Raw genomic sequence first — 12,043 nt, forward strand, 5'->3', positions numbered from 1 at the left:
AATAATTGCAAACCTGTCCTAAAAATTGAATTTTTCGTCATTATTGATGAAACTATTTGTGTAACACTTCGGTATAACTACAAATCTGTTTCTAAAGGTCATTTATTCTACATTACTTCCATCGTAGGGGAGTACTACTCAGTGCCGAAAAAATGCTTGAAAACATTATAAAATCCTTAAATCCAAAGGTAAATTGAAAAAGTAAAAATATTATAACACTCTTTTCGTATATTAGACATTTTACATATATTAAACAATTCCAAAATATTTTTTATAATTGATAGTGGCAGGTATGAAATATAATCGTTTCTCCAATATTTTGCACTTCTTTGAGCGATAAACATTTTTATTTGAGAATTGAAAATAAAAATTATTCCTGAAACTAATAAGTGCATGAGTTTTAGCGTCGATAACTCGTAATAACTATAAAGGGGATAGCACGTCATATGAGATATTTATGAGTACTAGCGCTACTAGGGGAGAGCAATACCTCCTAGACTACACTGTTTTCTAGGAGGTATTGGGGAGAGGCCTCCGGGGCTGAAATAATCTCGTTCAAACGACTGCACCAAATTGCATAATTACTTTTTTGTTATGTTCATTTCTGTCATGAGAAGGTTTATACAACAAAATATTTTCGAAAAAATCAAACAATCATAGAGTATAATTTGACATTTCGAAGGATGTATTTTGGGTTGCCTGACAGAACGTACGAAGCCGAGGTGGACACCTATTTTTAATATTTACGTTGATCTCCAATTCAATCTCCGAATTTTTTTTCTTATTTAATTTAATTTTTTTATACAACCTACAGCCATCATACCCCCACCCCCGCTGTCGCCTAATACGTTCGATGTTCAGCCCCCCCAAAACAAAATCCTGGCTACGCCACTGTTTATGAATAAAATGCATAATGCAACACCTTTGATGGTTTTGTTTTTTGTTAAATTTGTCAGTATTCTTTCCTGTCGCTTCTAACTCAATTACATTTTCATTCGGTACTTTAAATTTCCACGAATGGAAATTTTAAATGCCGCCCCTGAATTTTGGCGCTCTAGGTGGACGCCTAATCCATAGCAACATGTGGAATTTAATCTCTATCGAATTCGTTGTTTTGAAATTATCGGTATAACAAATTTTCGGAGAGTTATATTGACGGAACTCTTTATCGGATTTTGCCCACTATCGAACCTATCTGCACAGCTTGAAGGTGTAGAAAAACTACATACATACTTGATTACTTCTCTTGTAGCTGTCAAGGCGAAAGAAAAAAATTATAATTTTAATTTTCTGGTTAAAAGTTCAAAGGGAACTACATAGGCGTATAGTAAATCCAAAATCACTCGAACTAGTCCATACAAACGCTAAGCCATGGATGACCCTTTGAAGTGAATACCGCGATCCGCTAAATACCAGGGTTTATTTGAAAATATTGGTAGGCAATAAATTCACTGTCCCCTGGAAACTTGAACAACCCTTGTCTAATCGAAATATGCTGACTTCCTCCAAGTGACTTTGGATAGACTATACAAGTTTGCTTCCGCCGTTTTTTCCGAAATTCGAGGCTTTATTGTGAAAAACTGGTTATACATTTATGATTCAAAGTTTTGTTCATCGCTGGTCATTTATTTTCTCCCATCTTTCGGGCAGCGTACAAATCCCGCCTTGAAAAAACTGTTCATCTTTTGAATCGATCCAATTTTTTACTTCTTCATAAGACCGGAAGTGCTGGTCATCCGGGCCGTGTGCCATTGATCGAAACAAATGATAGTCCTAAGGAGCAACGTCTGGAGTGGTGGGGTAGGACTTCCCATTTCAAAGTTTCCAAGTATGTCTTGACCACTTTCGCAACATGGTGTCGAGCATTGTCTTGTTGTAATATCACTTTATCATGTCTATCGTTGGATCACGGCCGTTTGTCTTTCAATGCTCGGCTCAAACGAATTAATTGCGTTCGATAACAATCCCCTTTGATTGTTTCAGTCGGTTTTAACAACTCATGAAACACTGCTCCGAGCTGGTCCCACCAAATACTGACCATGAGCATGAAACCGTGAATATTCAGTTTGGCCGTCGACGTGGAAGCATGACCGGAATATCCCCATGATTTTCTGCGCTTGGAATTGTCGTAGTGAACTCATTTTTCGTCTCCAGTCATAATGCCATGCTGACATCCCTTCCGACTTCGCCTTGCAAGCAGCTGTTCATAAGCAAACCAACGCCGTTAACATCTCTCGGCTTCAACTCGTAGGCACTCAAAATCCTTGTTTCTGAATCATTCCCGAGACTTTCAGGCGTTTTGCAATGGCTTGTTGCGTCACTCCCAATGATCCTGCCAACTCTTGTTGCGTTTGACACGAGTTTTGATCAATTAATGCATCCAATTCTGTATCTTCGAAAACCTTCTCTCTTCCACAGCCTTGCTGGTCTTCGACTTCAAAATCACCGTTCTTGAAGCGTTGAAACTTCTATCGGTATTTTAGAGCATACGATGAGCCTCAGCCGCAGATTTCTTCATATTAAAGCAGAAAAAAAAATCTTGACGGGAATTTGGCTCGTAAGTCGACTTGTTTTAATAGGGTATAACTTTATGATGTAGACACAAATCGACTAATATTTCTATGGCGTTGTGTTTACAAATACCTAAGCATAATGTATTGAATCTACAATCTATTTATTTCGACTACCACTTACCACTACAGCCATATATTGCAAAATGGCGGAAGCTAAGTTGTACACCTAATAATACTTTAATTCATTCTCCTGCTCCTAGCTGGAGGTAAAAAAGTAGGTTTTGAAAGCAACAGCCAACCCATGTAAAGGGTTATCCATTTCATGGTTCCTAAGGTAAATGTAAATAAAACACACGTTTATTATTGAGAATATCGAACAAATTTTCATTTCTATGTACAAGGAGGTTCAAAAGTACCTTGAAGAACTTCAGTTCGCGAGGAGCTTGAAATGATTATCCTACAAACAAAATCTCCATTTGATTGGATAAACCAATTCAAGATTAATAACTTTTTCTTAACAAAGTGAAAGAAAGTGAACAACTCGAATATGATGCGAAATACTCAATAAGTACGTAAATGTCATATGAAAACCAAATGTTTGATGCCAATTCTGAATTTTTTGTAATGAACCAGTAAACAAGACATCTGAAACGTAAACGGCTCGTTTATGGACCCAAGTTCATATGAAATTTTGAGGTCTATAATCAGCTCCCAAATGAATCTGGAAATTGTGTTTTCAAATTAATAGGAAAAACAAACATTCCAACGCCATTATTGACGCCACCCTCAACCCTTAGACTGATTATGCCCATTTAAATCATGAAAATATTTACGCACTTAGCAGTTAATGAACTAATTTTACCAGCCAATTTCCGTCGAAAATCGATCAAAAATGCGAAATCATTAAAAAAAATGAATCTACTCGGTCTGTATTTGCCGATTTTGAGTTTTTCTTGATTTCCCTAAAACGACGATCATCTTGCAACACCGCCTTCAGTTGGAACAAATGAATGAACGAGCTCTTATAACTCGGTAAGTTGCTGCTAACAGTTTTTTAGGCTACTAGCTCGTCAAACAAGAAGCAAATATCTTGTAGAGACAACGCACCTTTCGTGATTTTATTTCTTGAAGATTTCTAGATCTCTTCGACCTCTACCTTGGATGGATACTTCCCGTCTGTAACTTTTGCTCTCCGATCAATATATACACAAACGCTCTCAATTTTACTAGAAATTCAATTGTTGTTTTTTCCTTGAAATCAATCAATGAAAAAATGTAAATAAAATGAAGAAAACACTGTTAACTTAACTCAATGAGTATGGCATTTTTAAAAAGTATAGCGAATAATAGGTTCCCCAAAGATATACCGTAGTTACGATCTTTCAAAGCTTTGCCATTTGATCTGTTTATTGAGGCCCTATCATAAAACTATCCCTATTACAAATAAATAATAATCAGAGTGTGCAGCCAAAATAAAAATTACTGAATACGGGTATGGGCGGACCAACTGTATTGGAATGGTTTTATGATAGGGCCTCAATTAACTCATTAAAACGGCAAAGCAGTGAAAGGTCGTAACTACGGGAACGAATCCCTTAAAAAAAAAGGTGTCACTCAGTTCCCCTTCCCATTTATGAGTTCAGGGATTGCTCACATCACGCTCACATGGTTGATACAAATTGATTGGAACCAACCTTATAAAATGTAGGTATTTTTTCTGATTAGGCATGTGGCACGTTTTCAATTTGACACATTATATGTCAGTCAAATCCATTTTCACTGCTCGTTCTCAATTTTGTCTGTCCCGCCAGCCAGCCATGCGTCTTTAAATATACAGGGTGGCCACTTTTTCAATGGGATTGTATTGGTAACTTTTAAACCAAGAAAGTTAGAAGGTCGGTCAAATGGAGAAAAAGTTGCATGCATAGAAGCATTATCAAGCCGTTCAAACAAATTGAGATTATCAGGGCCGGTTATTGAGATATCATCAGAAAAGTAAATTCTGTCATTTTGATTTTTCTTTTTTTCCCACTTTATTTCAAATATTATCAAAAAATGTTACAGGAATTTTTTTCGATAGTAAATTGTTCTCAATTTGACGTAATCAGATTTCGTATCCAACGTTTCGTGCTCTCTCAGGGCCACCCTCAACCTCATTTTTTTCAATACGGACCCCAATATTTTATGACACTTTTCGAAATAACTTTTAACGCTGAATTCAACGATATATCATGCAATGTCATTCAAAGTTGATTTTCAGGTGATTTTGACCCTTATCCAAATTTCTTTGGGTCGGATCTGTATTACATTTTGGTACCTTTAATTTAATTAATAACGAGCAACACATTTCGATGAGAAAATCAACTTATTCATCTTGAACTAAATGGAACATATCAGAATCAAATCAAAGAACAAGTAATAATTATTTACATATTTCAATTCATAAAACAATTAAAGGAATTATCATTTAATGAAAGAAAAATCGAATGAATATTCGAAAGTAAATGAAAATGAATGAAGTAAGTGTTCGAAATGTCCACCATTTTGTAAAATGCACTTAACGGTTCTGGAACCCATACTTAATATACATTTGCTTATTTCGTCTTCTTGAATACCTTCCAATACATTCTCAATCTTCTCGCGAGAAATCACTGTTGTTGGAATTGTCATTTGTTCCAGAATCGAACTTTATTTTGATATCATTACGATATAAGTTTTGCAAGGCTTGGTATTCAAATCTAAAATCATTGTATTCGCGTCTCTTGACTATTTTATTAACACCAGTTTTTGATGAATTGCATTCACTACAGATCCGACCCAACATTGTATGATATATCGTTGAATTCTCGAAAAGTGGTCCGTATTGAAAAAAATGAGGTTGAGGGTGGCCCAGAGAGCACGAAACGTTGGATACGAAATCTGATTACGTCAAATTGAGAACAATTTACTGTCGAATAAAAAATTCCTGTAACATTTTTTGATAATATTTGAAATAAAGTGGGAAAAAAAGAAAAATCAAAATGACAGAATTTACTTTTTTTATGATATCTCAATAACCGGCCCTGATAATCTCGATTTGTTTGAACTGCTTGATAATGCTTCTATGCATGCAACTTTTTCTCCATTTGACCGAACTTCTAACTCTTATGGTTTAAAAGTTACCAATACAATCAAATTGAAAAAATGGCCACCCTGTATATGAATGGTGCTAGAAACTTGAAATTTTCAAGGTAGAGATTTCGGACATCGTAGTTTTTATGCTCCTGAGGCTCCTGATTGAAATTTGGAGAAAAAAACGAAGGGCTTACAATTACTTTTAATAAATTTGTTAATAATGTGCTTGTCCACCGCGATTAACTATACACTCCTCGGCAATAATTCAATAAGATGGTCTATTTCTTCTTGAGGGATACTATCCCTATCTACTTGTACTTCATGTCTCAGAGCCACCAAAGTCTGTTGGGGCTGGGGTAAATTTCCAAGCTTCCTACCCATGATGTCCCAAACATGCTCTATAGGCAAAAGATCGGGGAATCTGGGCAGCCATGGCAAAAGATTCACATGGGTCGCTTCAAAAAAGTTTAAAGTAACTCTGGCAACAAAAGTTCGGACATTTTCTTTCTGAAATATTGGATTCACGAGCCGGTTAAAGTAAAGGAGAACATATGATTCCACTATTCCTAGAAGCTAACATAGCGCTGTCATGTTACTTCGAATAAAGACTAAAGGTGACCTACTTGCACTGCAATAGCACCCCATACCATAACGCCTACTGTCCGGTGTACATGACGCTCAACATCGAACTGAGGTTCACGTCTTTCTCCCCGACGTCAGCCATTATGTACACCCAAGGAGAATCAAGATTCAACAGAAAATACTACCTGAAGCCGTTCCACATTTCAATGTTGACGTTTTCTGCACCACTGTAATCGTTGCCGGCGATTCTCAACCGTCAGAGGTATCACAACATGCGGTCGATAATGCTGCAGTCCAAAAGACCTTATCCGGCGGTAAACTTTTCGCACAATTTTAGGATGGCCTTGTTCTTCTAACCACTCATCACTAGAAATCGGTAGAAGATGCAATAAAACTACAAGAAACCAACAAGTTAAGTACCTTTTAAATTTTTTTCGATTACCGCAGTGGTCCACCAAAAAAAAGTTGTGGAGGAAAAAAACGGACACTGTTCTATAAAAAATATCATCTTGTAGATTTGAAATCGAAATTGTGATATCACATTATATAAACTCCAAATTGGAATACCTATGCCAAATTTCAGTTGAATATCTTGTGAAGAGCTGATGCTATGACAAAAAAAATTGAAAAATTATAATTCAACATACCTCAATAAATGCGTTCGAGTATCTATATTAATAGGAATATTTTCTTAAGATTATCGGAGAAATCTCTCATTTTCGGTTGTACCTACAATTTAGGAAGGCTTAATAATAAGCCCCAACATCAGTAACATTAAGTACTTTCCAGTCACCGTCTGGAGCTTCTCGGTACAGTTCCAGTTCCAGGGCGTCAAGCCCTCGAGCTACCTTCCCCTTTCCCCTGACGCACTGACAGCTATGAGAGAGAGAGAGAAGATCATTAGGTACTTGCAAAAGTGCTTTCCAGTCACCGTCTGGGCTCCTCGGTACTGCTCCGAAGCGTACCAGTCCGCATTTTTAAAGTTCCAGTTCCAGGGCGTAGAGCCCTCGCGTTACCTTCCCCTTTCCCCTGACGCACCACCAGAATTTGCAGGGCGTCGAGCCCTGACAGGTGTGAGAGAGAAAGAAGACCGTTTCTTTGCACAAAGTACGAGACAGCTGTTGAACGATGGTTTGCTTACGTAAACTTGATTTTGATTATTTGGTTTTGGTGTGTTCCTGTTCCAGTAATAGCGAGGGCTTGAGGATCTAGTGTGTCAAGCCCCTAAGGCATAGAAATGGGGGTACTGGTGGTAATTACCCCCCAAGATTTCCAAAATATAAAATTTCAGAATTCAATTTTGAATGCAAATCTACAGCGTGATATTTTTTCTGGAAGAGTGCCATCTTCTTTCCATCAGATAGCTCTGTAGTTATCCTGAGGAAAACCCAAATTATTATGAACATCCAGTTAGTAAGCTGTGATGAATAAATTAATCATAAGTTTTGGTACTTATTCACCCATTATGTAGCGAAGATTACCTAATAAAGATTCGATAAACTGATATAAACATCACTAAAAAGTACGACTATTCAAGAAACACCCTGTATCTCGAAAACAAAGCGTTTGCGAGCTCATGTTTATGAGACTTCTTATTCTTAAAATTATCAAAGGAATCTCTTATTTTCCTTCGTAACTCCATTTCAGGAAAACCCACTATAAGGTGAGAACAATCGAATTGGTAATAAAAAAAAATATTTTGAGTAATTTGGTTCAAACTTTGTTATCAAACCTCATTTTCTCGCATTACAGATATGAGTAAACATTGTTGTGATAAAAATTGTTTTGTGATTCTCCCCCAAGAAAAAAAGGATCTACTCCCTTGGTCGATACTATGGATTTCCGGGAAAATGTGGAAAATCTCTCGGATTCAGATAAAACATAAAAAAAATAAGATGACAAGTTCCCTCAATTTTTTTCCTAGCGGAAACTGGAAATCCATTTTAATGGAATAAATTTCAAACTACTTCATATAATTTAAAGAAAATTTGATATGATGAACAGTAGTAAGGACCTCTTAACATACTGCCCTTAAATTTAAATTAGTTCTTTCAGTTTACCAGGGGCGTACTAGGTTGTACATTTTAATGCTTACATTTTCAACACCCTATATGATAAGGAGTAGAAAAAAACAAATTTGAATAGCTTGAACAAGCTAAAAAAAAGGTACTCTTGTTTATCGTCGATATAATGAACCGTTTTCGAAAAACAAAATAACAAAGGAATTAATTTTTTTATTTATATTCAAATGAACCATGAATTCTAATTTTGTGTGATACGAAAGTTATTCAAGGAACAAAAAGGTTTAAAATTATTCCACTGAAATGGATTTCCAGTGACGTCATTTAGGAGGCCGTATCTCCGTAGGGAGGGCCGATAGGAAAAAAATGATGGGAACTTGTCATCTAATTTTTTTATGTTTTATCTGAGTCCGAAAGATTTTCCACATTTTCCGGACACCCTGTAGATATGTTAGCAAATAAATTCACCACGTGTTTCTATTGCTTCGGAACATTTTTCGAGTAGCATAATGGCATATTTTTTATGACCAAGCAATCCCAGCATCTGTCGACTTCGGGAAGTATTTTTTTCGGCAACCGTCCGAAAAGTAGCATTTCCCGGCCTAGTCCGGAAAGTACGTACTTCCCGGACTAGGCCGGAAAAGAATCATAGAATCCATAGCAACCGAGATAACGGCTGACAGTTCATATGAAATTAGTTGTCAAAAATTTGCAAGTTTTTGATCGCAATCGCAATAAAATTTGGAAAGCAGCAGCGATAGTGTTATTTTACATGTTTGCCGAAAAAATATTGTACGCAACACGCCCGAAAATGGTTTTTTTGGACTCACAGACTTCCAGGACTCGCTTACGCTCGTCCTGGAATTTTGTCTATTCGTCCAAAAAAACCCTATTTTCCGGACTTGTTACGTAAATTACTATTGTTCAACTACTGAATTATTACCTAATTGGTGGCAATAAAATTCAAATTTTACGGATATCTTTGAGAAACAACCCCGAACCCTTAAGAAATTCTTTCTATATTGAATTTGCCGACCTAAGCAGTAAATAATGCTGGGTTATAAATAATAAACGAAAATCTATTACGGACATACCTACTGGTCTTTCCATTGACAAATTTTCTCTGAATGGTTAGTTCTGCTAATGTGTAAAATTTGCACACTCCAATTTGGAACCTAGACGTTTTTGAAAGAAGGCATAATTTATCCCAAAGTTTATTTTATTCTAATAATAAACAATGAAATCATTCATTCTTCCTAGAATAAATGAGAAGAGCACCAAGTTATGATAATTGAATAAATTCCAATGATCGCCTATAATGCAATTTGATTACAAGCAATAAAATCCAATTACAACCTAGCACCTGTAATAGTACCTTGTTGGTTAATTTACAGCAAGTGATCTTCTTGAAACCGAACATCGGCAACACCGCTCGACCGACAGTCGCCGACTTTGCTGAACAAGGACGCGGGGGAGATTCCTACAGAGCGAGACGGAACCATAAAACCTGTTACGTAAACAAGGACGAGCGGCGGTCCCCGACAGAGACAGAGCATAGGAGATTCCGCAACGGACGCAGGCCAACGTAGCGCGTAGACAAAGAAGTGCAATTGTAGGAAATTCCGCCATGCTAAACAGAGAAAGGAGAGCGATTCCACTGAATTCATTCTGGGAATCGAGATACAGCTGCCTTCGCCCGGGGCCTCAACCCATCTTGCCTCTACCTACACGAGATGACAATCTCGCACCACAGAATTCGTCGTGATGATTTCACAGCCCGCTATATTTAGAACGTGATATAACAGATAATGTTACGAATCCGACGCCAATTCTCGGTAATTTCTGCCCAAACTGACCAGTCCGTCCTACTAGTATCATTTATTCGGAACAGCATTACTGCTTCGACCTTTAGTATTATTTGTTGTTACTGACTCGGATATGACAGGATGGAAAAAATATCGAGTCTGCGATTGGCTGGAGCGTTTCTTACGTATAATATCCGATTGACGTTTTCATGATTATTTAAATAGACTTTGTACTTTTATCGAATGTTTGGTGCAAAAGAAGAGTGAGATATTTAGAAAGAGAAAGGTTGACGCAACAATGAGCCCTTAAGGTGTACACCTACTAGCGTACTTATACGATCGGTTTCATTTTAATCATTCACAATAAATTTATTTATTCATCAGAACGCAACGAGCCATTTTACAATTTAACATTACGAGGAGAAAACTAAATCACTAAAAATACTATTTCGTAAAAATATAACCTAATTAAATTTATATTAAGCAATTATTGTTATTTCGATTTATTTGAGACTGCTTTTCATCTAGGAAGTTAAAATCGAACAATTTTTCGAGTAAATATATTGTGTAAATTCACGTCCTCGGCTGATGAATGAATTTGAAACTATGTTGCAGAATTCTTTCTCCAGAAGAGGTTTTTAAATTAACACTTAATATAATTGAACTTTGAGACATGGTATTGTTAGGACCCAGTAATGAGAAAAGAAATAGTCTTTCGACACCCAAACAATGGACAGTAATAAGACAATATACACAACTTTATATTTTCATAAGGTATGTTTGATTTTTTGGATTTTATTCCTCTATTTTTGGGTTACTCCAAACTCCTTATTGATGAACTTTTGAAATTTTTCAAATAAAAAAATGTAATCCACTTCGAAATTTCACAATTTGAGGATTGTGTAAAATAAAAATATCGGATAAAGAATCCGGCCTACGCTCTCCCTTTCCAAAGATTCTTTAGTAAATAAGAGCTCTTTTCATAAATTTTGGTACTAAAATTTGATACTTATTTTAGCTCGAGACCCCGATTGAAGATTTAACCCGAATAATTCGAGAAATCAAATCAAAACAATAATCGTTCAAAAATTGTATAATTCTTTTCACGAAATTGAAAAAAACTATTACTTCGTTGATACAGAATTTTTCACCTCAATAATCCTGGATTTTATTAGGATTTTGTAACGAATGAACTTGGGTTCAAACTCCGCTACTCAATATGTATCATAAAATTTTTTTCATTGAATTTGAGAAGAAACATATTATTATTCATAGTACAGGCTGCAGTATTTCAGCCTTCAAAATGTAAGGATCAGTTTGTTTATCGAGTTGGATAGCAAAATCTCTAAATGGCTAAAAGAATTTTATCTCATTTTTGAATACTCAATGATACAATCAGCTACCTACATGCGAAAATTTCATGAGTTTGATGGCCTTTTAAAGTCATTTCACATCAAATTAGAGAAAAATTGTTAGTGTTGATTTCATTCACTTTTAAGGCTACATTTGAACTGTATTTCAGTTTTTTTCTCTACCTATTGTTCACTTTCTGAACAATCGTTTACCATATTTTCTCGCCTTAAAAATTCCAAATAATAATGTAAAGATAAGTTGAAGTTCAGCAGTCAACAACTATAAAAGCATCAATTCCGATAAACAGACAGTTATTTCTACGACATTGCACTATGAACTTCATTATGTTAATCAAACTCACAAAAAAGAATGGGATCATTTAAAAATCAATAAAGACTTTAGATACATTTTCTTGCTAGAAAATACCTGTTCCCTCCATAAATCGGACACTTGTCGCGCATCTCCAGTGGGTGTCGACCTTTAAGGTGAATCCAACCGAAGAGAGAGACGAAACATGAACAGGTTTGAAAGTTCTCGAGTAATGGAACGGAATACAAATAGCTGGACAGGAGAGGGCGATGTCGCTATGGGAATCACCCGCATCAGACAAGGACGGAAACGCTGGCAGTGGTGAACACAGGGCTCCGTGATGTTC

The sequence above is a fragment of the Harmonia axyridis genome, chromosome 1 (genome assembly GCF_914767665.1).
Source record: "Harmonia axyridis chromosome 1, icHarAxyr1.1, whole genome shotgun sequence".
NCBI lineage: Eukaryota > Metazoa > Arthropoda > Insecta > Coleoptera > Coccinellidae > Harmonia > Harmonia axyridis.